This window comes from Oryzias melastigma, linkage group LG11 (genome assembly GCF_002922805.2).
Source record: "Oryzias melastigma strain HK-1 linkage group LG11, ASM292280v2, whole genome shotgun sequence".
Lineage (NCBI taxonomy): Eukaryota > Metazoa > Chordata > Actinopteri > Beloniformes > Adrianichthyidae > Oryzias > Oryzias melastigma.
Genome location: NC_050522.1, coordinates 17637935 through 17660915, shown reverse-complemented (window position 1 = coordinate 17660915; position 22981 = coordinate 17637935). Strand labels below are relative to the sequence as shown.

At 38.1% G+C, this 22981-nt stretch overlaps 1 protein-coding gene and 1 long non-coding RNA gene across 2 annotated transcripts in view; one reads left to right on the top strand and one right to left on the bottom strand.

Annotated features, from left to right (window-relative positions):
• foxo6b (forkhead box O6 b) overlaps nt 1–22981 on the bottom strand; it is a 43951-nt gene that overhangs the window by 15828 nt on the left and 5142 nt on the right. The window lies entirely within an intron of this gene.
• Nucleotides 21296–22981, top strand: part of LOC112136568 — a 5782-nt gene continuing 4096 nt past the window's right edge. Inside the window, exon 1 of the long non-coding RNA XR_002917378.2 lies at nt 21296–21587. This is a non-coding gene — a long non-coding RNA (uncharacterized LOC112136568). The remainder of the gene's footprint in view (nt 21588–22981) is intronic.

The following is a 22981-nucleotide window of genomic DNA, read 5'->3' as shown; positions in this document are numbered from 1 at the left end:
AATCGTGTTTTTGATGTTTGAAACACGCCCTTGAAGCATTTTTATGATCATGGAGGACATATATAAAGAAAATTAAGTTTAAAATTGAAAATTCTGAGTATTTATTTGTTAATATCATTGAAACTAGGAACAGACGATAAAATGCTTTAGGCCACAACAGGCCACAAACCCTCTTCTCCGCTCCATTTCGACACATCCACTTGCAGACAAATCGATCCATGTACGTCTTTGTTTTTTCCCGCCCACAACTTAAAGGTGAATTTCAAATAAACAAAAAAAAAATGTCCTAAAAACAAGCAAGAATTTTTTATTTTTATCTAAAAACAGCACAATCATAATTAAAAGACCACTTGGAACACTTTTATAATAGATCAGAATTGGGTTTTAAAGGCATATGTAACTATTTTACATTTTACAAGCCTATTGTTCTCATGAAACCTCCCTAAAGCGACCCTGCAGCTGTGTTCCCTTCAGAAAGTGTGCTTCTCTTCACCTTTAATTCACAAAAGACCAGCCTGTTCAGCTGTGATTTCAGCTCTCAGGAGTTTTCACACAGCAGGTGTAAGACTGTGACACCTTTGGGAGCCAAAGGAGAAGCGGATAAACAGTCCGATCGCACCTACCGGCAGGTCTCCAGAGAGCCCCTCCCACCTCAGCGCTCATCTGTCACGTCCGTGCGCTCAGAGCTCACACCAGAGCCGAACACTTCCTCTTTCATTCATCGATTCATCCATAACTGAGGAAAGATCCAGATCTGGAGCTAAAGATGAACAAGAGACTCTTAAAGAAAGGTCACCGGCTTCTTCTGAACCTCAATTAGAGGATAGAGTTTCATTCAGCCTGAAGAGCCTCTGAAAAGGCTCTTAGCGTGGCCATGGTTATTCAAGGCTGCTGCTGAATATTCATATTGAAGCCAGGTATTGTTGAAACTCGGTGCTTAAGAACCTTTGCTCCTCGAGTGCTGCTTGAAGACAGTAGACGACCGATCCACACATCACAGCTTCAGCATAGATGGTTTTTTCACTCAGACCATGGAAAAGACGACGGACCGTGAAAATTCTTGTTTTATCCAAAAGCCAAAACATGTCATACCAGAAGAAATGATTTAAGGAAGCTCAGTAGAAGTTTTGGTGTCGGCTTCATTTATTATTTGTCCATCACAACAGCCAACAGAGAAGATTCTATACACGGAGTGGGTGAACTTTTCGACACATGGGCCACAAGGGGGTCTAAAATTTGACAGGGCTGGACTAAAAGCAGATCCGCAGTATTTTTCATGAAAGAAATTAGATAGAACCTGATCGAAAACATGCTTTAAGTTTTGATTAAAAATTTATATAAAAACAGAACATTTTGAAGATTTTTTTTATTGTTAAAATTGTGGCTTTTGTTCTCATTTTATTGCCAGTTGCACCAATAGGTTGACGTCAGAAGAGTGGAATATACTTTCAATTAAGTTTATATTAAATCGTTACGTCATCACAGTGGATTGAATAGGTCAAAGGTTGAAAAATTAAAATGAGTTTGATGGAAAGTTTATTCCATTCCTCTCTGATGCAAACTTAGAGAAATGCTGCGTTCATGTCATGTTTGAATAATTGGAAAAATGACTCTCCAACTTGGAAAACACACATGAACGTCGGGAAAATGACACATCTTCCAACACCACAAGTACACAGAATAACTTTCTGCATCTGAACAAAGGTCAGTGTGTAGTTCACCATTTATGAGAGATATAAGAATTGCAAGGAAAATAAAACATTTTAAAAGGATTATTGATATTGTAAAAGAAGCAGACAAACAGTCAGAAGATGTTTTTTTTCTGCTTCTTTTGAACATTCTCCGGCTCTCTTCAGCTCCTTCAACCGATGTGGTTTGAAAATTTCCTTTCTTCCTGGTTCCATTTTTGGCTTTTAATCACGTTTACGGTTTTTGAAATATTTCAATGTTTTATGCTCTTTAAAGACTAGTTTCAAAATTCAACATAAACATTGTTTTGATGTTCAGTTTCAGCTTCAAAAGGTTTTCAGCTTTTTCACTCTGTTTTTACCCTTTTTATTGTTGTTTTTTTCGTCCATTTTTCTTTATGGAAATAATTTAGACTGACAAACAACTTTAGAACAGGTATTAAATTGTATTCCCTTGTGTGCTTTTATTTATAAATGCAACTTTTTGGATGATTTTTCAACATAAATTAATATTTAAAACAATGATAACATTATCTCAGCTGATGCAGCATTTAATATTTATGCAAGTAATATATTGTAGCAACTGTAATACTCAATTAATCCATATTTTTTTAAGAAATCTGGATGGTTTTTTGGCTAAATTTTGACAACTTTTGCAGTTATTGTCAGTTTTTTTATTATTATTTATGACCTTTTGATAATTTGGTGATAATAAGGTAACTTAAATAAAATACTTAGTAAATTTTCCTTTCAATAAGTTTGTTTTTATTCAAACTCCAGCATATTCAACTGTCTACTATATCATATTTTCATAGTGATTACTTATATTTAAGTTAAAAACTAGTTGTTTTCAGTTTATTTGATTAATTAATGAGAGAAAGAATTATAAAACAAAGAAAAATTACTTACTAGAACAATTTGATCAATCTTAGTCTCTTTTGTTCTGTTTTTGGTGCCAGAATTATTTGTGATGATTTAGTTTTTTGTAAAATAATGACTTTGTAAAAAGGTTGAGTCTGTCTTTGACACTTGGACTCTTTGTTTTCACATTTTTGAACTCGGTAAGATGACAGAGACACTGAGGTCATTGACTCCCATAGTTTCCTTTCTCACAAGCGGCTTATAAGACCAAAAGGTGATGTTTTGGCTCATCCGTCATGGGATGACAGCCGGAGTTTGGCCGTGTTAGAACAGAACAGCTGTTTCTGCTTGGAGTTGACGATAAAAAGAGCAAAATGAATGCAGATGGCTGTCTGCTGCTTTTGGAGGTCAAATGTCAATAAAGCAGGATTTTATCTGTGAGCAGGAAATCCCATGATGAAGAAATCTAAGCAGAGGCAGAAAAAAAACATTATTCTGTAATTTATCACAATAAATAATATTTTAAAAAAAACTTTTAAATAGTTCTTAAAAATGTAATAATTACAGTCAGTGGCACTAAAAGTGTAGGATAGGATACGATGTCATTGGAAGAAAACTGGCATAAACTTCATTTGAATTAATCAAGAAAATCCAAAATGCATCCAGTAAATATCTGTTTTATCCAAGTTTGATGCATTTGTAGTCAGTTGTGTCCATCAGGAACAGAGATGGCATTAGTGCATCATAAGCTCTGCAGGATGGGTCATTGAAATCATGAAAACTACCTGCGGTTTGTTTCCACACACCTCTCCTGGATCATGACTGATTCAAAGATCGTTTTGATGTTCTAACAAACCGCTTGTTTGGTTTGAAGCAGAAAACGATGATGCCATACATCCCTACTGTTGACTACGTTCTTCCAATGATAGTGCCAGAGTAGCTGCTCAAGCACAAATGCTGCACAGGTGAAGGGAAGTTTTATGTCGTTGTCTTGATGAGACATATAACAAACTTAACCTTCATGTAATGCTGCGTTCACAAGAGCCTCAGCAAAGCGGTTCAAGAGACCACTTCCAATAGTCTTAGTAATTGTGACAGCCCGCAATGCAAACCACTGCATACTACTAAATAAACTCATTTTTGTATCTTCAGAGGACATTTTGGGCTCTAAAAATATACCAAGTGGGAGAGGGTGGATCTCTGGGATTTGAATTTTTGATAGATTTAAAGAAGTTTGAATGAAAAAATTTGTTTTTCTTTGGTAGTCAGGAGGATAGGTGCTTTTTTACGTTCAGAACTCTCATGTTCACACAGTTTCTCTAGGCTCTACGTACAACATGTGCAGCCATTGAATGCACATTGAAAGTTACACCAGTTGGACTTGACCAATCAGGGTTCTCGGACTTGGTAGTGACAAATGGATCGACATGAATAGAGATGAATGAAACAATTCAATTCAGTCGCTATTTTTCTGTGGTGCTGATATCGCTCGATTTTGCCATTTTGGGACCAAACGACGTTAGTAAGCAGTGACTGATCCAAAAATCTGTCAACCAAACGCTTCAAACATTTGAGGAGGGGTCAGCAGGCACCGCATGCCCTTACTGAGGCATCTGATTGGCTAGTTCATAACTTGAATAAATAGTGATGAAGAAAATATATATATATATATTATGAAACAAAATTAGGTTTTAACAAGAACTAGGGCTGGGCGATAAAACGATAATGATAGATATCACAACAGAACTTTTTCTCAATAGAGGAATTAGTCTATCGCATTGGACTTTTATTTTGAAGGGTCTGAAATTGACACTCACCAGTAGCAAGCATGTTCTCCTCTTTGGCGAGTAAAAGTTAGACAGTTAGTCGCCACATAGCGAGTATATGTTTGCATGTAATTCTGTTTATTAGGTTTTATTTTGGTAATTTTTTGGACCTCTCAACTTCCTTCGTCTGCATGCGAGGTAAACAAAGTCTGAGGAGACACTAGTGCTGCCATAAAGAATTATTTTAAAAGCCGACTAATCACCGATTATTTTTTCCGAGTAGTTGACTAATCGGGTCATGCATAAAGTGGATATAAAGCACACATTTGAACCAAATTAGCTTTAAACTAACTAAAAACTAGATATATAGCATTACCTGCGATAATGCTAGTGTGAATACTGTAAACTGAATGTGGCCACTGAAGATGTTAGTGCTGATAGCTGAAGATGCCGAAATTGATGGTTAAAAACACTGAAGTTGATAACTAAAATAGCTAGCAGCTAATAGCTGAAAATACTGAAGCTGATAGCCAGCGAAACTATTAGCTAAATACCAAATTAGCCTAAAAACAGAAAAAGCGATAAATTAGCCAAAGTAGCTTGCATACTGAAATATTAGCTAAATGCCAAATTAGTCTAAAAAACTGAAAAAAGCTTAAGTTAGCAAAAATAGCTAGCATGTAGCTGAAATATTAGCTAAACATCAAATTAGCCTAAATAACTGAAAAAAGCTTAAGTTAGCAGAAATTGCTAGCATACTGAAATATTAGCTAAACTCAAAACTAGCCCTAAAAAACCTTAATAAATGCCAAACTAGCCCAAAAAGCTCGCATTGTCTAATTTTAACTTTTAACTTTACTACACACACCATTCAGTGCTACATGCCGCTGTTAATTGGTTCCATAATTTATTTATTTTTTTTAAATCACATTAAAGGAAGTTGGGCTGCTATAGCCTCCATTGTTTGATGGTTTTATTTGATAACTTTCTCTAAAAAAGAAAAGTCTCTAATCAGAGGTACTTTTTAATGAGCGTCTTTGCGCTGCTGCACGTGTGATGAGTCAGCTGAACCAAGAGCGAAGACATTTCAGGGGACGTCAAACATCCAGGACAGAGTACGCGCGGTCCTCAAACTGCAGGTTTAAGGGAAGTTGTGTCTCATCAGCTGACAGCCTGCATCTCAGCCCATCACACATCTCGCTCCCCGCCTGCACGGCATGCTGGGACGACTCATTACTACAATGCCAAGCTACTAGTTGCTAAGGAGACCTGAGGGAGAGGGAGGGTGCTTGTTGCCATAGTAGCGAGCTTGCATCCTGCCAACTGTTTTACCCCAAGAGACCTGACCATCGTAGACGGAGCGAGCGAGACGAGGAGGGGCGGTGATAGCAGAGATGAGCCAGGATGGGCGGGGGGGGCAAGATGCAGACAGAGCAGGACCTGGAATTATGTCTTCCAGGTACCAGGAGCCCCGACGCTTCTGCAGTGATCAGGACAAACTGAGAAAAGGGTGGAACCAGGACGACCACCTTCAAACCCAAGCAAAAAAAAAAAACAGCCTGAATGTCCCTGAGTGAACCTGCAGGCTTTCAGAGCCCCTCCCTCTGGAAAACCCTGATCTGTAGGAGGGAGGGGTGCTGAACGTTATGGAGCCTGTGTAAGGGATAAGAGCTGGGAGATTAAACTGAATGGAAGGGAACAGGTCGTTCAAGGTGGGAGCAAAAAAAGATTTAAATTAGCCAAATTAGCTTTCAAGGACAAGAAACTGTTTCCATCCTTTTCCTGCTCTGCATGTACTCATCACTTTTCCTTCCCTGACTCACATCGCTCTTATTAAATCACTCGTTTCATTCAGAATTCATCCGTCAGGGGAGCTGTCATCTCAGAGATACGACGTATGACAACTACTATGATCAGTTTTCTAAACTGCTTCAAAAATGAGGAGAAAGTTCAGGCGAGCTTCCATGTAGTTTTAAGTGAGGAGTGTTTCTGTTCCAAAGACATGTCCAAAGTGTGGCGCGTAAGTCAAATGAGGTGCGTGATCCAGAATAATGCTTCACCGTTCCCAAAACATATTTCATATTTTAACAAAAGATGGCGGCCGCCACAATATAATGCCTCAGTCGTACCACTTTTAGAGCATCTAGCAAAGTTTGGAGCAACAACTGTTAGACAAAGATGAAATGATTCAATGTAGGAGTTTCTATATGAGGCTTATGAAAGTTATCTCCAAAACAAAACCCTTTGTTCCAATAAAAGACACAACAAAAATTGCAGCATAAACTTACAGCTACTTAACCTACTTTTGAGATCTCTCCGGATGATCTACGTCCACAAACAACAAAGATTCGCAATGAGTAAAGATGTAGAGACTGAACCACACAAATATCCCACAAATGCTTTGTTAGAATCACCTGCATTTTGTTAAATTTGGACAAAAAAAACCCACAAAAATGTATACAAACATACACAAAAGAAAAACATAGAAACACACAATTACACAAATTCGCTAAAGATACTCCCTAACATAAGAACATAGAAAGACAAAACAACAAACAAAAAAATACACACTCACAAACACACACACAAATAAATAACACATCAACACACAAAAACACACACTCACTAACAAAGACGCATAAACACATTTTCACACACAAAAACACAAATACTCACTAGCAAACATACAGCAACACAGTTGCACACACACTCACTAACATAAACAAAAACAAACAATTACACAAACACAATTGTTCACACAAAAACTCACCAGCATACCTGCAGAAACACATAGTTGTAGACACACTCACTAACATAAACAGAAACAAACAATTACACATACAAACACTAACAAACATTAACACACAATTACACACACAATCACTAGCATACACACAGAAACAAACAATTACACATACAAACACTAACAAACACAAAATCACACAATTACACACACAACCAAATACTAGCATACACACAGAAACACACAATTACACACACACAATCGCAAGCACACACAGAAACACACAGTTGCAAGCACACACTCACTAACATACAAACAAACACACAATTACGCACCCATACTATCATACCGGTAGACACATGAATAACAGAAAAACACAATACACACACTGACACTAATATACACACTAATATTCGCTGACACACAAACTTATCCACATAAAGACATACAGTCAGGCATACACACACACAAACTAACACTAATACACACCTACCTGCACAAACACACATACTAAAACACGCACAAATAGACACACAGTCACACACACAGAAAGACACAAATCGAGAAATGAACACACCTAAACACACGTGCACACACCCCCACACACCCCAACAGACACACAAACACACTACACAGTCATGGCTGCATTGACTCCAGTCTTCCAGGCTCTCAGACTCCCCATTATCCTGTAACCCCCCACTCCCCCATCCCTCCTGGTCTTCATAATAACTCATACAGACTGTCCCGTGACCCCACAGTCACCCCTCTGCCCTCACAGAGCAGCCAGAGTCCCCCCCCCCCCCCTCACTCTCCGGTCTCCCACCTCTCTTCACTTCCCACTTCCTGTCTGGCCCTGACGGGGAAGGTATGCCTACATTTCCCAGAACAAAGGCAGCCCAATTAAGTCAGTTTGAGTTAGGGTGTGCGCGGAGGAGAGGCAGGGAGGGAGGAAGACAGTCTAACGAAGAGGAGCGGAGGAAGACGGGGGAGAAAAGAGGAGCGCGAGTCACTTTGTAGCGGAAGCGGGTCGACTTCGTTTTTAGCTCCTCAATGGGAGGCTATGAAATATTAATATCTGCTGGAGCCATACACTTCAGAGGCCTCTGGTGAAACTCGGAGTCTAATGAGACGCCGCTCATGAATTGCAGATGAAGATGAAGATTGTGTGTTTCTGCTGGATGTTTGCACATGTGTGTGGGTCAAGCTGGTAACGGGGAGGGGGGCGGAGTGAGCCGGAGCCTCCCCCCTTTAAAGAGAACAGAAACTTTCATTAGAGGATTGAAGTCTGAACAGAGAAGCTCCTCCTGATGGCCCACACACAGCGTCCCACCACCTGGAATCAAACCGGAAACATGGCGTTTCCTATCTGGGTCAGTCGGTTCTTACAGTGTTATTCCCATTTGGAAGTGGATCTTTATATTGTTGTTTAAATATTAGAAAAGTGATTTTAATTTTAAAAGGTTGGAGTTTGGAACTTTTTATTTTAACAGAAAGTTCTACTTTATATGTGTGAAAAGTCTCCAGCCTTCCTTTAGAGGAAAACTATCTAAATCCAAGTACTGAAAATCAGATTTAATTTAAATAATAAATGGAGTTTCAGGTTTGAACGAGAAGTTGTTTCATTGTTTAAAGGATTGTCATGTTTTTCTTTTTCACTACAAACCTTTGCTATATACAGCTTAACTAAACACAATCAAACAGTGATAATCAAAAAGAGTATACCACACAGCAGTGGATGCAGTTTATTTTTTTGTTTGTTTTATTTTTTTATGTCTAACTTGTTAATTTTGCTCAGATCTTTGGTGATTCTATTTTTTTTTTCAAAAGTCTCTCTCTGACTGTCGAAGCGTGAACTTTAACTGAATCAAGCGAGGCCTTCCCTTCCTTTTCGTTTTCTTCTCTTTCTTTGAAGACCTCCTGAATTATCTGTATTTTAGACACTCGTTCCTAAAAAGGCTTTTCTCCTCTGTACGGTTTTCACTAGGGCTGGGCGATATGGCAAAAAAAGAAAATTACGATTTTTAAAATTTTATTTCACGATTTTGATTTTTTTCACGATTTCTTTAAAATGAATTCAAATTGACAGAAAATGAATTATATTGATTTTAGTTGAAATAAGTAAACACATTTTTAACAAATATTTATATTTCTTCAAATTTTAGTTTCAAATGTATCAAAAGTAGGGGTGTAACGGATCACAAAACTCTCAGTTTGGATATTTTTTCTGATAAGTAAAAAGTAAAAAAAAAAAACAACAAGATAAAAGCTAGATATATTTTTGGAAATGCTTCAAATTATATTTTCAATAAGCATATAAAGTACTTAACACACAATATTTATATCATCAAAACATTTGGTCATTGAGGCCTATTTGTTAAACAAAACATATTTAAACTTTGGACACAAACATGCTAAAACATGTAGTAATTTCGGATTACATTTACAAGTTTTTAAACCAAATCTACCAAAACTGAGAGAAAAGAATGCTTAAAAATAGTGTTGAAAATACCAAATCTATCTGGAGTTCTCCTTAAAATACAAATGTTCTCATCCCACCCCCCTAATGTCCAAATTAAATCATGAATAAAACGGTTAAAATTATTTTTTTGGCATAAATTATTTTATTGAAACCAACTTTGGGAACATTTAAATATTTAAAATAATATTTATCTGTAAAACGTGACACTCCCGTGCTCGCTTTTCCTATTGATTTTTGATCTCTTTGGCTTGCCATACATCCGTCCCTTGACGGCACCAGCGAGTCTATTACGGAGCGGCTTTCTCCTGGACGGGACAGCTGCTGCTCCTCATTGGGAGATTCTTTGAATCCATTAATGGAAACGTGTACTGACACTTTATTCAGCTCTTAAACTTAAATAAACCTGATATTTATTGATCCGCGTCCTTCATTATAAAGTCGGGAAAAGTTTTTGACAGAAGCTCCTCCCACACGCGACGGGAGTTTCAGGTGACCAGACTTTAAGATAAGCAGTTACTTAAGGGCTTGTTAAAACAAGCATGAATTTGACCCGAACTCTGTTAGACAGTTGACTTAAATTATGCTAGCGCGAGGTGCGCGCGCGTAGGGGGATGGGGTGGTCCGCGGTACACACGTGTGCCAGTCAACAAGCTTTAGCCTTCTCGCTCTTGCAGCTTTTCGTAGAAGATCGTGATAAATGATCTCTCAAAAATGACAGATTTTCAGCTTTGGAGATCGTAAGACGTTTTTATATCGTCATACCGCCCACCCCTAGTTTTCTCCATAAGTTATTGGCGGGTCTGTCGATGATTTTCTGAAGTCCTTATGAGCCTGAAACATCTGTGTGAGCTGAAAAACTCAAAATAAAAAAACGAACTTTATTTAACGAACTGCTCAAGTATGATAACAGAAAAACCCTAAATAGATCCCAATTTATGAATTACACCACAATAAAACACAAATCACTTATTCAACTTGGTTATATGAAATAAAATATCTTATGCGCTTTTTAAAATGGCTAATTTTGAACAATATCTTAAAAAAACGGTGAAATGTTAAAGAAAAATAAAAATGTATTTATTTAAAGAGGAAAATTCCCATTTCTCAGCATGAAGCCCGATGATAAAAAAAAAAGAAATCCAGCTGATTTTTTTATTGTGTGATTTATTATTCTCTGTCACACTTGTAGCTCTTTAATGAACTTGAACTCGTGGCCTTTATGAATGATCTGGCCATTAAATATGCAAAGAGTTTTCCTAACCTAACTGTTCATTAGTGACTTCTTCTGCAGACGGTGGAGTCCGCTCCTTCTGCTGGCCTGGAGCGCGCCGGCGGGGCTGAGGGACCGCGGGCCGACCACAGAAAGAAAGAGGTGCGGCCCCGCTGGTACTCCCCAGGAAAGAAGCTGATAAAGAGATTCTTCCTCTGTTCACTCACTCTAACAAAACATATATTTATTCACAACTCCATATGATTTATGACATTTCTGTAGGAAAATATATTTGTCTCTTATGCAGAAAGTTGTGATAAAGTGGAAGAATTTTCTGACTCACTTTAGAGTTTGCTGCTTCACTTCACATCATCAACGCTTTCATAAACTAAGATAATTTTGGAGATTTTTAAAAACTGAATCAAAAAATACATGAAGCAATGATTCTTCTGGTAAATTTTTGATTTTTAAATCTCAGATTTGGTTTGTTAAAGAAAAAGGCTCCATTGCTTTAAATTGTTTGAGCTGTGATAACATAAGAAGTTTATAAAGAGAAAAACTGAGACATAAAGCTCAAACATGGAAACTCTGCTAATCGCTTTGATTTATAAGGAAATGATCATCATCTCATTGAAACAAAAACACTTCATTTATTTCATTTTATGCCCATTTTCTTAATCAACCACTCACTTTTTATTCATCAACAAAAGCCAACAGCTGCCAGAAGACGATCAGATTTTTATCAGTTAATTTTATTTCTTTATATTTTAGGGTCTCAGGTCCTTCGCAATTAGGCTTTTTTTTTGCGATATTAGGCTATATAAATAAATTGAATTGAAAAGCTCAGGTTGACTGTTATTCGCTTTGCCTTTTCCACCGACGGTGGAAGTTTCTGTAGAATATCCGACATGGTTTTTTTGATCTTTGGAAGTTATGGAGGCAGAACCTGTTGATGCCACACTCACGCCGGTATAACCTGAGCGGTTTCAACCCTCCTCCTCCTATGATTTGGTTTTGCAAATTTGTCTATATATTTAATTTTGCTGCCACATAATTTTCACACCACATGACTTTTATCCAACTGACCGTCCACGTTATAAAAGCCAAAATGCTTCCAAACAGTCACTTCAAGCAAAGTTGGGGCCAGTCGGATGAAGAGATCTTACTTTTACTTGAAATCATTCATTTTTTATATTTAAAATTCATTAAAAAATTCAAAATCGTTTAGGTTTCATAATCGACGCATCTAAAAATCAATTCTTCCCTCCACCACAAGTTTCATACCATCCAACCAGGACCAAATTCATCATGTCCTCTCACCGTGGTGCTTCTGCATTTGTGTTTGTAGACGAGGCCAATCAGAAATGGTTCCTTTATATCCCAGTGAAACACAAAACTGCAGATTAATTAATCATTTTTTCTCCGTCGACTTCTGGAACAGTTGTAAATAAATTGTTATTCATCTTTTTTTCCAAGTTAAAAAACATTATTTTATTTTAACATGATCAGCACCTCATGCTGATTCATTTTAATTCTTTGGATCAAATTCTTTTTTTTACAATTTTTAAACATATTCAGTATATTTTATAAACTATTTTTATTTGATTTTAATTAAATTCTGCTTTAGAGTTTCATCATCACCATTTCCTCACTTTCATTCTGAAGTAGCTCTGCAGAGTTTAATCCTCCACATAAAGATGTAAACATCTTTATGTTGCCATGGTTACGTAATAGGTGTTAAAGAAAAGACAAAGAAACAAGATGACATTTTGTCACAAAGCAAGAAAAAATAAAACGTTCTCACTTTTATTTATGCATCCGAGGACAAACTTTATGACTTTTCTGGAATCTTTCGGTTCTCCTTCAGCCTCATCCTCATTTGCATAACAACGCCTGGAGGCGGAGTCAGCTGCCAAACACGTGTGAGTTCGTCGTCTGCTGACATGTGACTGAGTCAGTGTCCGGGATTGGATGGCGTGCACGTGTGTCACGCCGGTGCAGTAAATATGCAGCGGTGTGACATGAAGGAGTTCATTACCCCGTCTGTGTGTTTGAGGGATGGGGGGCCGATTTCCGCATGAGTGGGTCTGTCGGTGGGCATCAGTCAGCCGGGCAGCGACAGCCGCAGCAGATCATTAGCAGAGATGGAGGGAGTAAAAAATGGGGGGGGCTTAATGTTGCCTCTGTGAGGGGGTTACACTGACAGACCTGTGTGCCCCCCTCAGTCACGCAACCACAACTCTGCCATGCTGTCCTCCTGCTGCCCCCCATCACTGAGACAGGCCTCACATCTGTCAGGATGTGTGAGGCAGCGCCCCCGCTCCTCCATGCTCAGCCTCTCGTCTCCATCTGAAGGCTGTGTCCCATTAAAGTGAGTCTCATGTGAGATTAGGCTGATATTTCTGCTGATGCATGTCGGGACATCTCCAGTACAGATGCACAACAGGGGGGGGGGGCTTACTGTAGTCATTGTCCTACTTTAGAAGGATAAAGATCTGACTTGTTGTCAGACGCATGGAGGGTTTGCATGAAAAAGATGAGAAATTTTTGTTTGCATGAGAGCAGATTAAGCATAGAACGACTTTGACTTTAGTTTTTCCTATTAGAGGACACATGAATGGATGAAAAGACTGAAAATGGACCAAATATTCTGATTATCAAAGGATGCTGACCTAAAACAAAAAGATATATAATTTTGAATTTAAGAATAGCACAGAAGCCCATTTTACATTTTATGTGTAGTAAAAGTACATTATTCAGATAGCATGCTTTAAATCCAGTTTGCATAATTGTTTAGATTTTTTTCATGGTAATAAACACAAAAAGATGTATTTACTGTTACTTTGTTTATAGTGAGAGTTCTATAATAATGTAGATTTAATTATGAAGAGTGTACTGTAAATGCACAAAAACATAAGAGGTGGGATTAAATGAGACCACAACCTTTTCAACATGAAGAAACTGCTATGTTACAAATAATTATTATTTTTTCCAATACTGTTGCTGTTTTTATTTAAACTTTGATACTCAAAATGTGTCTTTTATATTCATTTTCATCATTTTCATGTTGAAAATAAATTGATTTGAAAGTAAAATTCTTAGAAACATTTAAAGATCAATTTATGGAATTAAATACATGGATATATTATTTATTTTTCTTTTTTTTCCCAAAACTTAAAACTATGTTAGCTACATTTATATCATAAGTAAACCAGAAGATTGTTTGTATATTTCTAGATAATATGAGCCATAAAATCTTTCTGAGTACTACAGGTTTTTAACACAAGTAACACCTGTTAGGTTATTGCATATATTTAAAAAAGTTACACTTCTGTTACTCAATTAAATTTAAAGTACTGTTACACCTCAATTGTCCAGTTACGTAAGGGATAATGCCCAACAAAGTGTGCATTATCAGAAATTAACAGGATGTGGAAGCTTGAACTGTGTTTCCGCGGAGTGCATTAATTTCTGATAATGCACACTTTGAAGAGATTTATCCCTCTTATACCATGGTCACTTACAAAATAAATAGATGTTAAATCAATTTTTTTTTGTTATTGTTTGGATCGCTTTTTCACAAAAAGCGAACTTTTTGAGACATAGTGCGGCCTGTTGTCACGGTAACACAACAACACGCCGCTTATCTGACACCAACCTCGACTGGAGCAACAAAGAAAAGCGATATATACGCATAAGCATCAGTTCAGAGAGGAAGTTCCCCTCTTACCGCTTGTTTTTGTCCAGATCTCAGCTAATCAGTTAAATATAAATTACTGTTACTCCTCAGTTGGTGAGTTACATTATAGCTACTAGTTACATCTCAGTTCCTCAGTACAGTTCCTAGTGATCATAGTAAAGAATCCAAGTCAGTCTCACTTCAGCTGATGTCCAGTTAAAATGGAACTAAATGTAAATAACATCTGCTTTCCTTTTGTCCTCCCCATCAACACCTTCCATTTGAAGCAAACATGTTTATATTTCTCCGCTTCGATGGCTGCCGTTCCCCTCCCCCATCCCGCTTTAGGTTTAGCTCATTGTTTGTCACGAGAGAGCAGAAGTCATCGATCAGTGATCATCCTCGTCTTCCTCTCGGCTTCAGCGCCATCAAACCGATTAACGCGCGGAAGGCGAAATATCAGGCAGTCAGGATCAAAGATTTGATGAAGTCAGACTTTTTTTCTGAGGAAAACATCAGGAGGAAGTGGACAAAGACTTGATAAAAAAAAAAGCTAAGGCTTTGCAGGAAATGGACATATGTCCAGCTGTTTAGCTGTTCAGTTGTCTGTAATCACGACAGGATTAAGGGCCTTGTGCCTCAAAACATGTTTTTATTCAGAAAAAAAGGAACATGTGACACAAAAACAAGGCTGTTTACACTACGGCATGGTGAACTGATCATCTGAAAACACTAAAGATCATCATTTCAGACAATTTAAAAGTTTTCAATTTAAGTTTTGTTTTTAATCAATAGGTGCATTTCTTTAACTGTCAAGGTGCTTCAGCAAATCTCCATCATACGGTTCTTCTAACACCAACATGCCTGACAGCATACTAGGAAGCTGCGCTTTATAATGTAGACTTTTCAGTTGTCACATCACAGATGAACTTATTGCACCCCTTCCTCTCATTTCACTGTCATTTTGACAATATTCCTACAACAGCTCGACAATATTCATGAATACCAAAAAAAAAAAAAAACAGAAACGCCCCAAAAAGACTCCCAAAAAATCCTACAACAGCCTTTTACCAGGTCTACACTATTCCTGTAACAGTCCAACAAAGTTCCTACATTTCTACAATATTTGTGAATTCCTAAAAAAAAAAAAAAAGTCTGCAACAGCCTACAAGGTTTCCACAACAACACTACAATACACATACAACAGCCTTACAACACCCCTGGAACAGTCCAATAGTCCTACAACAGGCTTATGACATCTCAGCAATAGTCCTACAACAGTTACACTATGACAGCTTAACAATATTTTCGTAATATTTCTACAACATACTTACAAAAGCCTTACAACAATCCTACAATAATACTATAAGAGCCTTGTAGTATTGCTACAACAGTCCTATCAATGACCTACAGTAACACTATGTTTCTTTCAAATTTCAACAACAGACCTATAAAAGTCCCATAACACTCTAACAATAATACTACAACAGTCTTGTAATATTTCTACAACGGTCACTCAGTCATTTCATCCTCCAACCACCAGAGGGACCCCTCTCCTGAGTACTAACCATCTTTAGCACCTTCCTCACTACAACTCCCATCAGCAACCGCTTCAGTCTTCTCCATGCGCGGCTGATCATCATCATCCTCATCAGAGCCACCAGCATATATATCCACTCCGGCCTGAACTTCAGTGCGAAGTCTTGATTGTGTTTACAGTCAGTATGAGCAGTTTTTCCCTAGTTTGATTCTCCGTGTTTTGTTCGTTCCTCTGCCTCGCCTCTGTGTTTTTGTCCATTGCCTGCCTTTTTGACGCTATGTCTTGCCATTGCTCTGTTCCATTAAACTGTTTGCAAATGGATCCTAACGTCGCAGCCTCTTTGTGACGCCTAGAACAGACCAACAATTATACCACAAAAATCTTACCATATTTTTACGACAATCCAATAACAGTCCAACAATAACGCTACAACAGCCTCACAAAACTTCTACAACAGTCATACAATAGGCCTACAGGAATACTACAGCAGCCTTACAATATTTCTAAAACAATCCTACAGTACGGCCGAATCAGAATTCTTCCCCTACGTCTTCCCCCAACCCCTACAAAACCCTCCAAAATTGAGATATGGAAAAGTTAAGTAGTCACTCATCATGAAACAAGTGAAGAAATGTGTTTCTCCTCCCCTCACATGTGCAACGCAGATCACCCTACTGGCAGAGGGGTGACTAGCCCTAAGCTAGTCCCTACCACCCCTCCATAAAAAGGCATTTCTGACACTACTACAGCCCCTGCAATTGGGGTGGTAGTGAGAAGCCTTAAGGACAGGGTACAAATTCAGATTCGGAGCACAATCAGCCTCTACAATATCTCTACAACATTTATACAATAATAAATACTTTTTTTTCTACAACACACCAACATCAATACTACAACAGCCATATAGTATTTTTACAACCATTGTACAACACTCTTACAAAAATACTACAACAACCTTATATTTTAGCAACAGTCCTACAATACATTCACAATAACCCTACAACAAAATTATTGCAATACATCATTTTCACAACAGTCCTACATTATTCTTACAAAATTATAAGAGTATTCTTAAAACATTCCTACAAAATAATCTTCTTGAAAGAGAAATTTTATGCGTATTTGCTAGTTTTTCATATAGTTTAGCGTGTAGTGATTCAGCACATTCAAGCTAGAATCCCACATTTGAATGCTGAGACCTTCTTCTTTTATAGTCGTTCCATCACTTCATGTTGATTTTTCATGTTCGACCACAGTAAGTCTTTGTCAGTATGGATACTTCTAGGTTTCCTCTGTTTTTTGCCTGACACTTTGTAGAAATTCAATTTGTTCTCATTTTTGGTTTTCCTAACCGTGAGCGTTAAGGATTTCTGTTTGCTGCTCGACTCTTCAGAGAAGGCCGTGACAGAGACGGGTACTGCAAATTTAAATCTGAGTCAAGAAAATGTTGCCGCTTGGTTTGTGGGTGGGAGCAGGTTTTTAATCTGCAGCGTACAGATCTGAACGAGCGCAGAGTACGGAGGCCGGGATGACAGGGCACACTTCAGATTATGGGGGAGAATGAGAGAAAAAAGACGGAATATCAAGGAGGCAGGAAGATTCTGGACTTGGCTGTCGACATGACCTGGATCCTGAACGGCATGGTCGGAATTCTGACCTATTTTCATCAAACTGATAGAAATTCTCACCTCTGTCCACCTCTAGGACCAATACCAAAGCATCATACAAACGCTTACCACAGTCTTTAAATCTATAATCCACATAATGCAGATCCACTAATCTCAGGTTCGACATGTTTGATTAATGATGCCCAAATGACAAGTTTGTAATGTATTTTCTCTCGGCTTGAGTTCCAAAAGCTCTTATTGTAATTTGTCCAAATATGCGGTCTGGAGAGATGCATATTCATGAGCCAAAACACTCTTCCCTGACCCGTCTTTGTCCTGACAGCAGACGGTCGAGCCCACATCCACCTTCTCTGCTGCAGACGCAGTTTTTTAAAATTCAGCTGGCGAATAATTCTGCTTGAAGCTGTAAATGATGGTCCTCTTCAGGCACTAATGGCCTCTACTTTCAACAGGCTTTTATCAGCTTTAATTAAAGTGCAGTAACAGACATCTTTAATGAAAATGGATTCAATCGTCAGCGAGAGAATGTGACTTGATTGATGCTGAACAACACCTCAACATGAGTGAGCTAATGTGAGAACAGAGCGCATTAAAGGTGACTGATAGTACAGTAAAATTATGGAGAGACGCTTCCTGTTAGGATACGCTTTAGGACCCGCCTTGATTACACAACCCCGTCTCTCTCTTTGTCCGACCTCCTTTGACCTCTCAGGCCCAGCAGGCCTGGAGAATCTACATTTTGTTAAATTAGTCTGTAGTATTCCAATTTACGCTGGAATGTTTTGATGGGAATCAAAGAGAAATAAGGAAAGGAAATAAATCTATGCTAAAACAATAGATATTGTGTTTTCTTTATAGTGCTGCCACAAACGATTATTTTAATAGTCGACTAATCACCGATTTTATTTTTTTCAGATTAGTCGACTAATCGGATCATGCAAAAACTGGATGTAAAACATACATCTTAACCGTCATTAACTTTAAACTAACTTACCTGCGATAATGCTGGTACGAATGCTGTAAGGGGAATTTAGCAGCTGAAGATGCTAGTGCTTAAAGCTGAAGATGCTGAAATTGATAGCTAAAAACGCTAAAGGTGAAAGCTGAAAACAGTGAAGCTGATGGCCAGCTAAAATATTAGCTAAATGCCAAATTAGCCTAAAATACTGAAAAAAGCCTAAGTTAGCCAAAACAGCTAGCATGTAGTTAATTTTACCTAAACCTGAAAATTTGCCCAAAAAAACTGAAAAAGCCTAAGTAGGCCAAAACAGATAGTTTGTAGCTGAAATATTTAACTAAACTGCAAATTAGCCTAAAAATCTGAAAAATCTTAAGTTAGCCAAAACAGCTAGCATGTAGCTGAACTATTAACCTTACTCCAAATTAGCCTAAAAAATCGGAAAAAAAGCTTAAATTACCCAAAACAGCTAATACGTAGCTGAACTATTAACTAAACTCCATAGACAAAAAAAACTGAAAAAAGCCTAAGTTAGCCAAACTAGCTAGCATGTAGCTGAAATATTAACTAAACTCCAAATAAGCCTAAAAAACCGAAAAAAGCTTAAGTTAGCCAAACCAACTAGCATGTAGCTGAAATATTAACTAAACTCATAATTAGCCTAAAAAACTGAAAAAGCCTAGGTTAGCCAAAACAGCTAGTATGTAGCTGAAATATTAGCTAAATCTTAAAATAGCCTAAAAACCTTTAAAAAAAAGTCAAAACAATCCATAAAGCTAGCAGAATTCCATTATAGCTTTGAACTTTACTACACTCTGACTCCATATAAAATAAAGTAACGACTAATCGACTATTAAATTAGTTGTCTGACTATTTTAATAGTCGATTAGTCGTCGATTAGTCGACTAATCATGGCAGACCTATTTCTTTATACCCTTTTTTCCTTAATTCCACACTGTTGATTGTTTTGTTTTAATAATAATCTTGGTGAAACGCCTCTTTCAATTGAGTTCTCTGTTTACTTTGTCCAAACCGATCGCCCATTCTCCGGCTGTTGTTGAAGTGAAGTACATAAGGCTGCCCAACTTGTGTCTTTGGCCCGATCCGAATACTCCCCATTCTCCCTCTCCCTTAGCCCTTCCCCTTGATTTGGAGTGGCAGTTGAAGTCAAAGTCGTGTCCGGAATTATTATTTTTTAAGTTTCACACTCCGAACAGAGGGGTCCAAAGTCCGCTATCGCGAGAGTAAACCGTGTTGCGCGAAGAAGCTCTTTTCTTCCCTTTGGTGCGCTCTGAACCACAGAAGTTTACATTTAAATGTAAGTAATGACTTTGTGTTGTAGCACGACCTTTTTAAAGTTATAAAAACGCTGTTGTTATGGATATTCAACCACTGGAAGCGCCACGCTAATACTAGCAAACTGGCGATGTTGATGACGTCATTGAACGGAAGTCACGTCTGAAATATTAGACACTATTTTTTCATCACCCTCCGTTTGGAGCAAGGGATAAACAAAGGGGGAGGGCTAAGGGAGAGGGAGAAGGGGAGTATTCGGATCGGGCCATTGTTTTGGCCAACCCAATCCTCTGGGTGACGTCAGATTATTGCTCCAAGCAGCTCATGACTGTGGTTTTCACTAAGCTGACTGTTGCTTCAGGTCGCCATGCCGATGTTCTGACAAGTCCAAGTGTTTAGTCCATCCGGGATGAAATTAGGGCACTAGTCAGCCCTCTGTTTCCTGTTATTACAACATCTTAAGACGCTGAAGATGAACCACCATTGACAAAGAACGATTCTCAACTAAGAAATCAGGCAATTAAGGCAGAAATGAAAAATTAATTAATTTATTTTTCTGGTTTGGTAACTTTTCCTGTGTTTGAGTTCCATACTGTTAGCTTTAGCATTACAACCCTAATAACTTTTAAACTTTTACATTGGTTTAGAGCTTTTATTTGTTACAATCCCTCATGTTCTCAAGAGAGCACAGGAGCAACAACTTTGAGATTTTGACACACCAATTCCTGACAAATACTGATAGTTCAAAAGAGGAGTCAAAACGGTTCCTTTTGTACTACAGACGATACTTTTCAGATACATGATTCCAGCCCAAAGCATGACTCGGCCTTGTTGGAACTTTTGGACCATGGTGGTCATCCACCAACCACCTCCTGGACCATCGAGGGTTACACAACACTCAGTGGAAAAAACTGTCTGGGCCCACTTAGCCGTTTCTGCCTGTTTAGGAGGCTCAGGAGGATCCTACGACTTGATGTTGGTGAGACTCCAGAGACCTCAGCAGCTTCAAATATGTACTTGCTGTCTGTCGGTCAACGTAATAATGTGGAACATCCTTATTTAGTAGTTGTCCCTTCAGTTGAACTCACAATAATCATCATCGGTGTCTGAGATTGATTTCAGTGATCCAAAGAGTCCCGAGACACAATATCATTCATGAGTTTAGTTGAAAAGCCAATAATTTGATCGTTTTGACACTTAAATACAATCATTTTGAACACACTGTTTGTGCAGTATCCTGTGTCTTTTTTTTCTTAATCAAAATCAGAGAAATTAAATAAAACACATTTCTTATAGGACATTAACCTCCTTTGGAATAAAATAAGTTAAGAGGACAGAGTTTTGGGGTTATCCATATTTAAGGGAAACATTTTCTTAATTTTTTTTTAATTCATATGCATGAAGTTCTCTTTAAATATGTGTAAAAATGTTTTACTAAGCTGTCTTTGAAAAAGTCTTCAGTGCAGCAGAAGATGCAGCTGGTTTTCTTCACACGCATCAGGAGCTTCAGATTTCCGAGATCCGCTTTGAAAGTGATGATGAGCTTCAGCTGTAATCACAGGCTGCTGTCCTCTGACTTCTGACAAAAGAAAGCCCCCATGAGGACTTGATTGCAAATGGGAGAGATTCATAAGCGGCACGCCACAGCGTCCAAACCGAAGCTCAGAGAGCGAATCTCCAAACCGCCGCGTCCAGAAGTCCACGGAAACCTGCAGAGCTGGACCATTCCCGGCTGAAAAGTGTGTTTGTGTGTGTTTGTATGTGTGTGTTTGTCATTAAAGCAGTCAACTGGGCGGGGGGAGGGGGGAGTCTGCAATTAAGGTGGAATCAGAGAGATCTGTGCTGCCTTCATAATGAGCCTCAACAGAATAATTCACTAGAGCTACACCCCTCCCTCCCCTCCACACTGATGCGGACTCCCATCAGGCCTAGCTACACAAGAGCAGCAACACAAACACAGACGGAGCCGACGGATCCAGACAGACTTCTCTAGATTCTTCAGATTCAAAGAAAACAAAGGCCTTTAAGGCCACAAAAAATAAAATAAAATACAACTGCATAATGATCAAAAATAAATTAAAGAATAATGAGCACAATGCGCTAAAAGTTAGAGGTTAATTACTTCATTAATCAACTTTGTCATTACTGATATCAAAAGTTTAGCATCCTTTTCTGAGTTTCTGATGGCGTTTCTGGAGGATTTGCAAGGATGGAGATAAATTTACAGGTCAGGATATTAAGGGAGCAGCAACAGATCCAAGAATGAATTCAAAAAAATGCTCAATCATAAAAAGTGTCTGTATTTTATTAAAATGGAAACCAAAATGATTCATCTGGAGGAACCTTAAGAATCTCTAAGCAGTGGTACGAATCTTCTGGTGTTCCTCAGGGTTCTTTTCTCTGACCCCTTTTCTTCTCAGCTCATAACACAATACTTTTATTTCTATGAGGATAAAACTCCGCTCTCCTCGTATTTACCACAAACAACATGACAGATCTTCTTTTGAAGTCTCAAAGTCTGAAGTTTTGGAGTTTATTCTGCAAACCTTCATGCAAGGAAATGTAGTGGTCGTCCAATAGAAGTTCCAAGGTCACCTGTGTGGAGAAGCTGAACTATACAGACATAATCCCAACTTCCCAGTATGCATCTCTGTTCCCCTTCCCTCTCTTGTCGATTCCTGATGCAGTTGACGCACATATGACCCAAAATGCTGCATCTTGTTTTCCATCACCTCACTCCACTGTTCACACCTGTGCCATGCCCCAATCTCAGCAGCATCCTCCTCTTTCAGATCTACAGGTGCTATTTACTATATGGAGAAATAACTTGCAACATTCTAGGCCACATGTGTCAAAGTGAAGGTCCGGGGGCCGGATCCGGCCCTACGGGTAATTATATCTGGCCCTCCAGATCATTTTATTTTATTGTTATTAATGTCCCGATGTTATCTTGTGCTTATTTCTGACTTGTATCATTTTGACAAAATATATTTTTATGTAGAGTAAAATATTAAGTTATTTGAGGTTTAAGTTGATTTATTCTGGAATAATATTCCTGCTTTTTTATTATTAAGAATTATGTTAAACAATTATGGTTTTAAAGTTTTAAAAATTTGCATTCTGCTGCTAATTT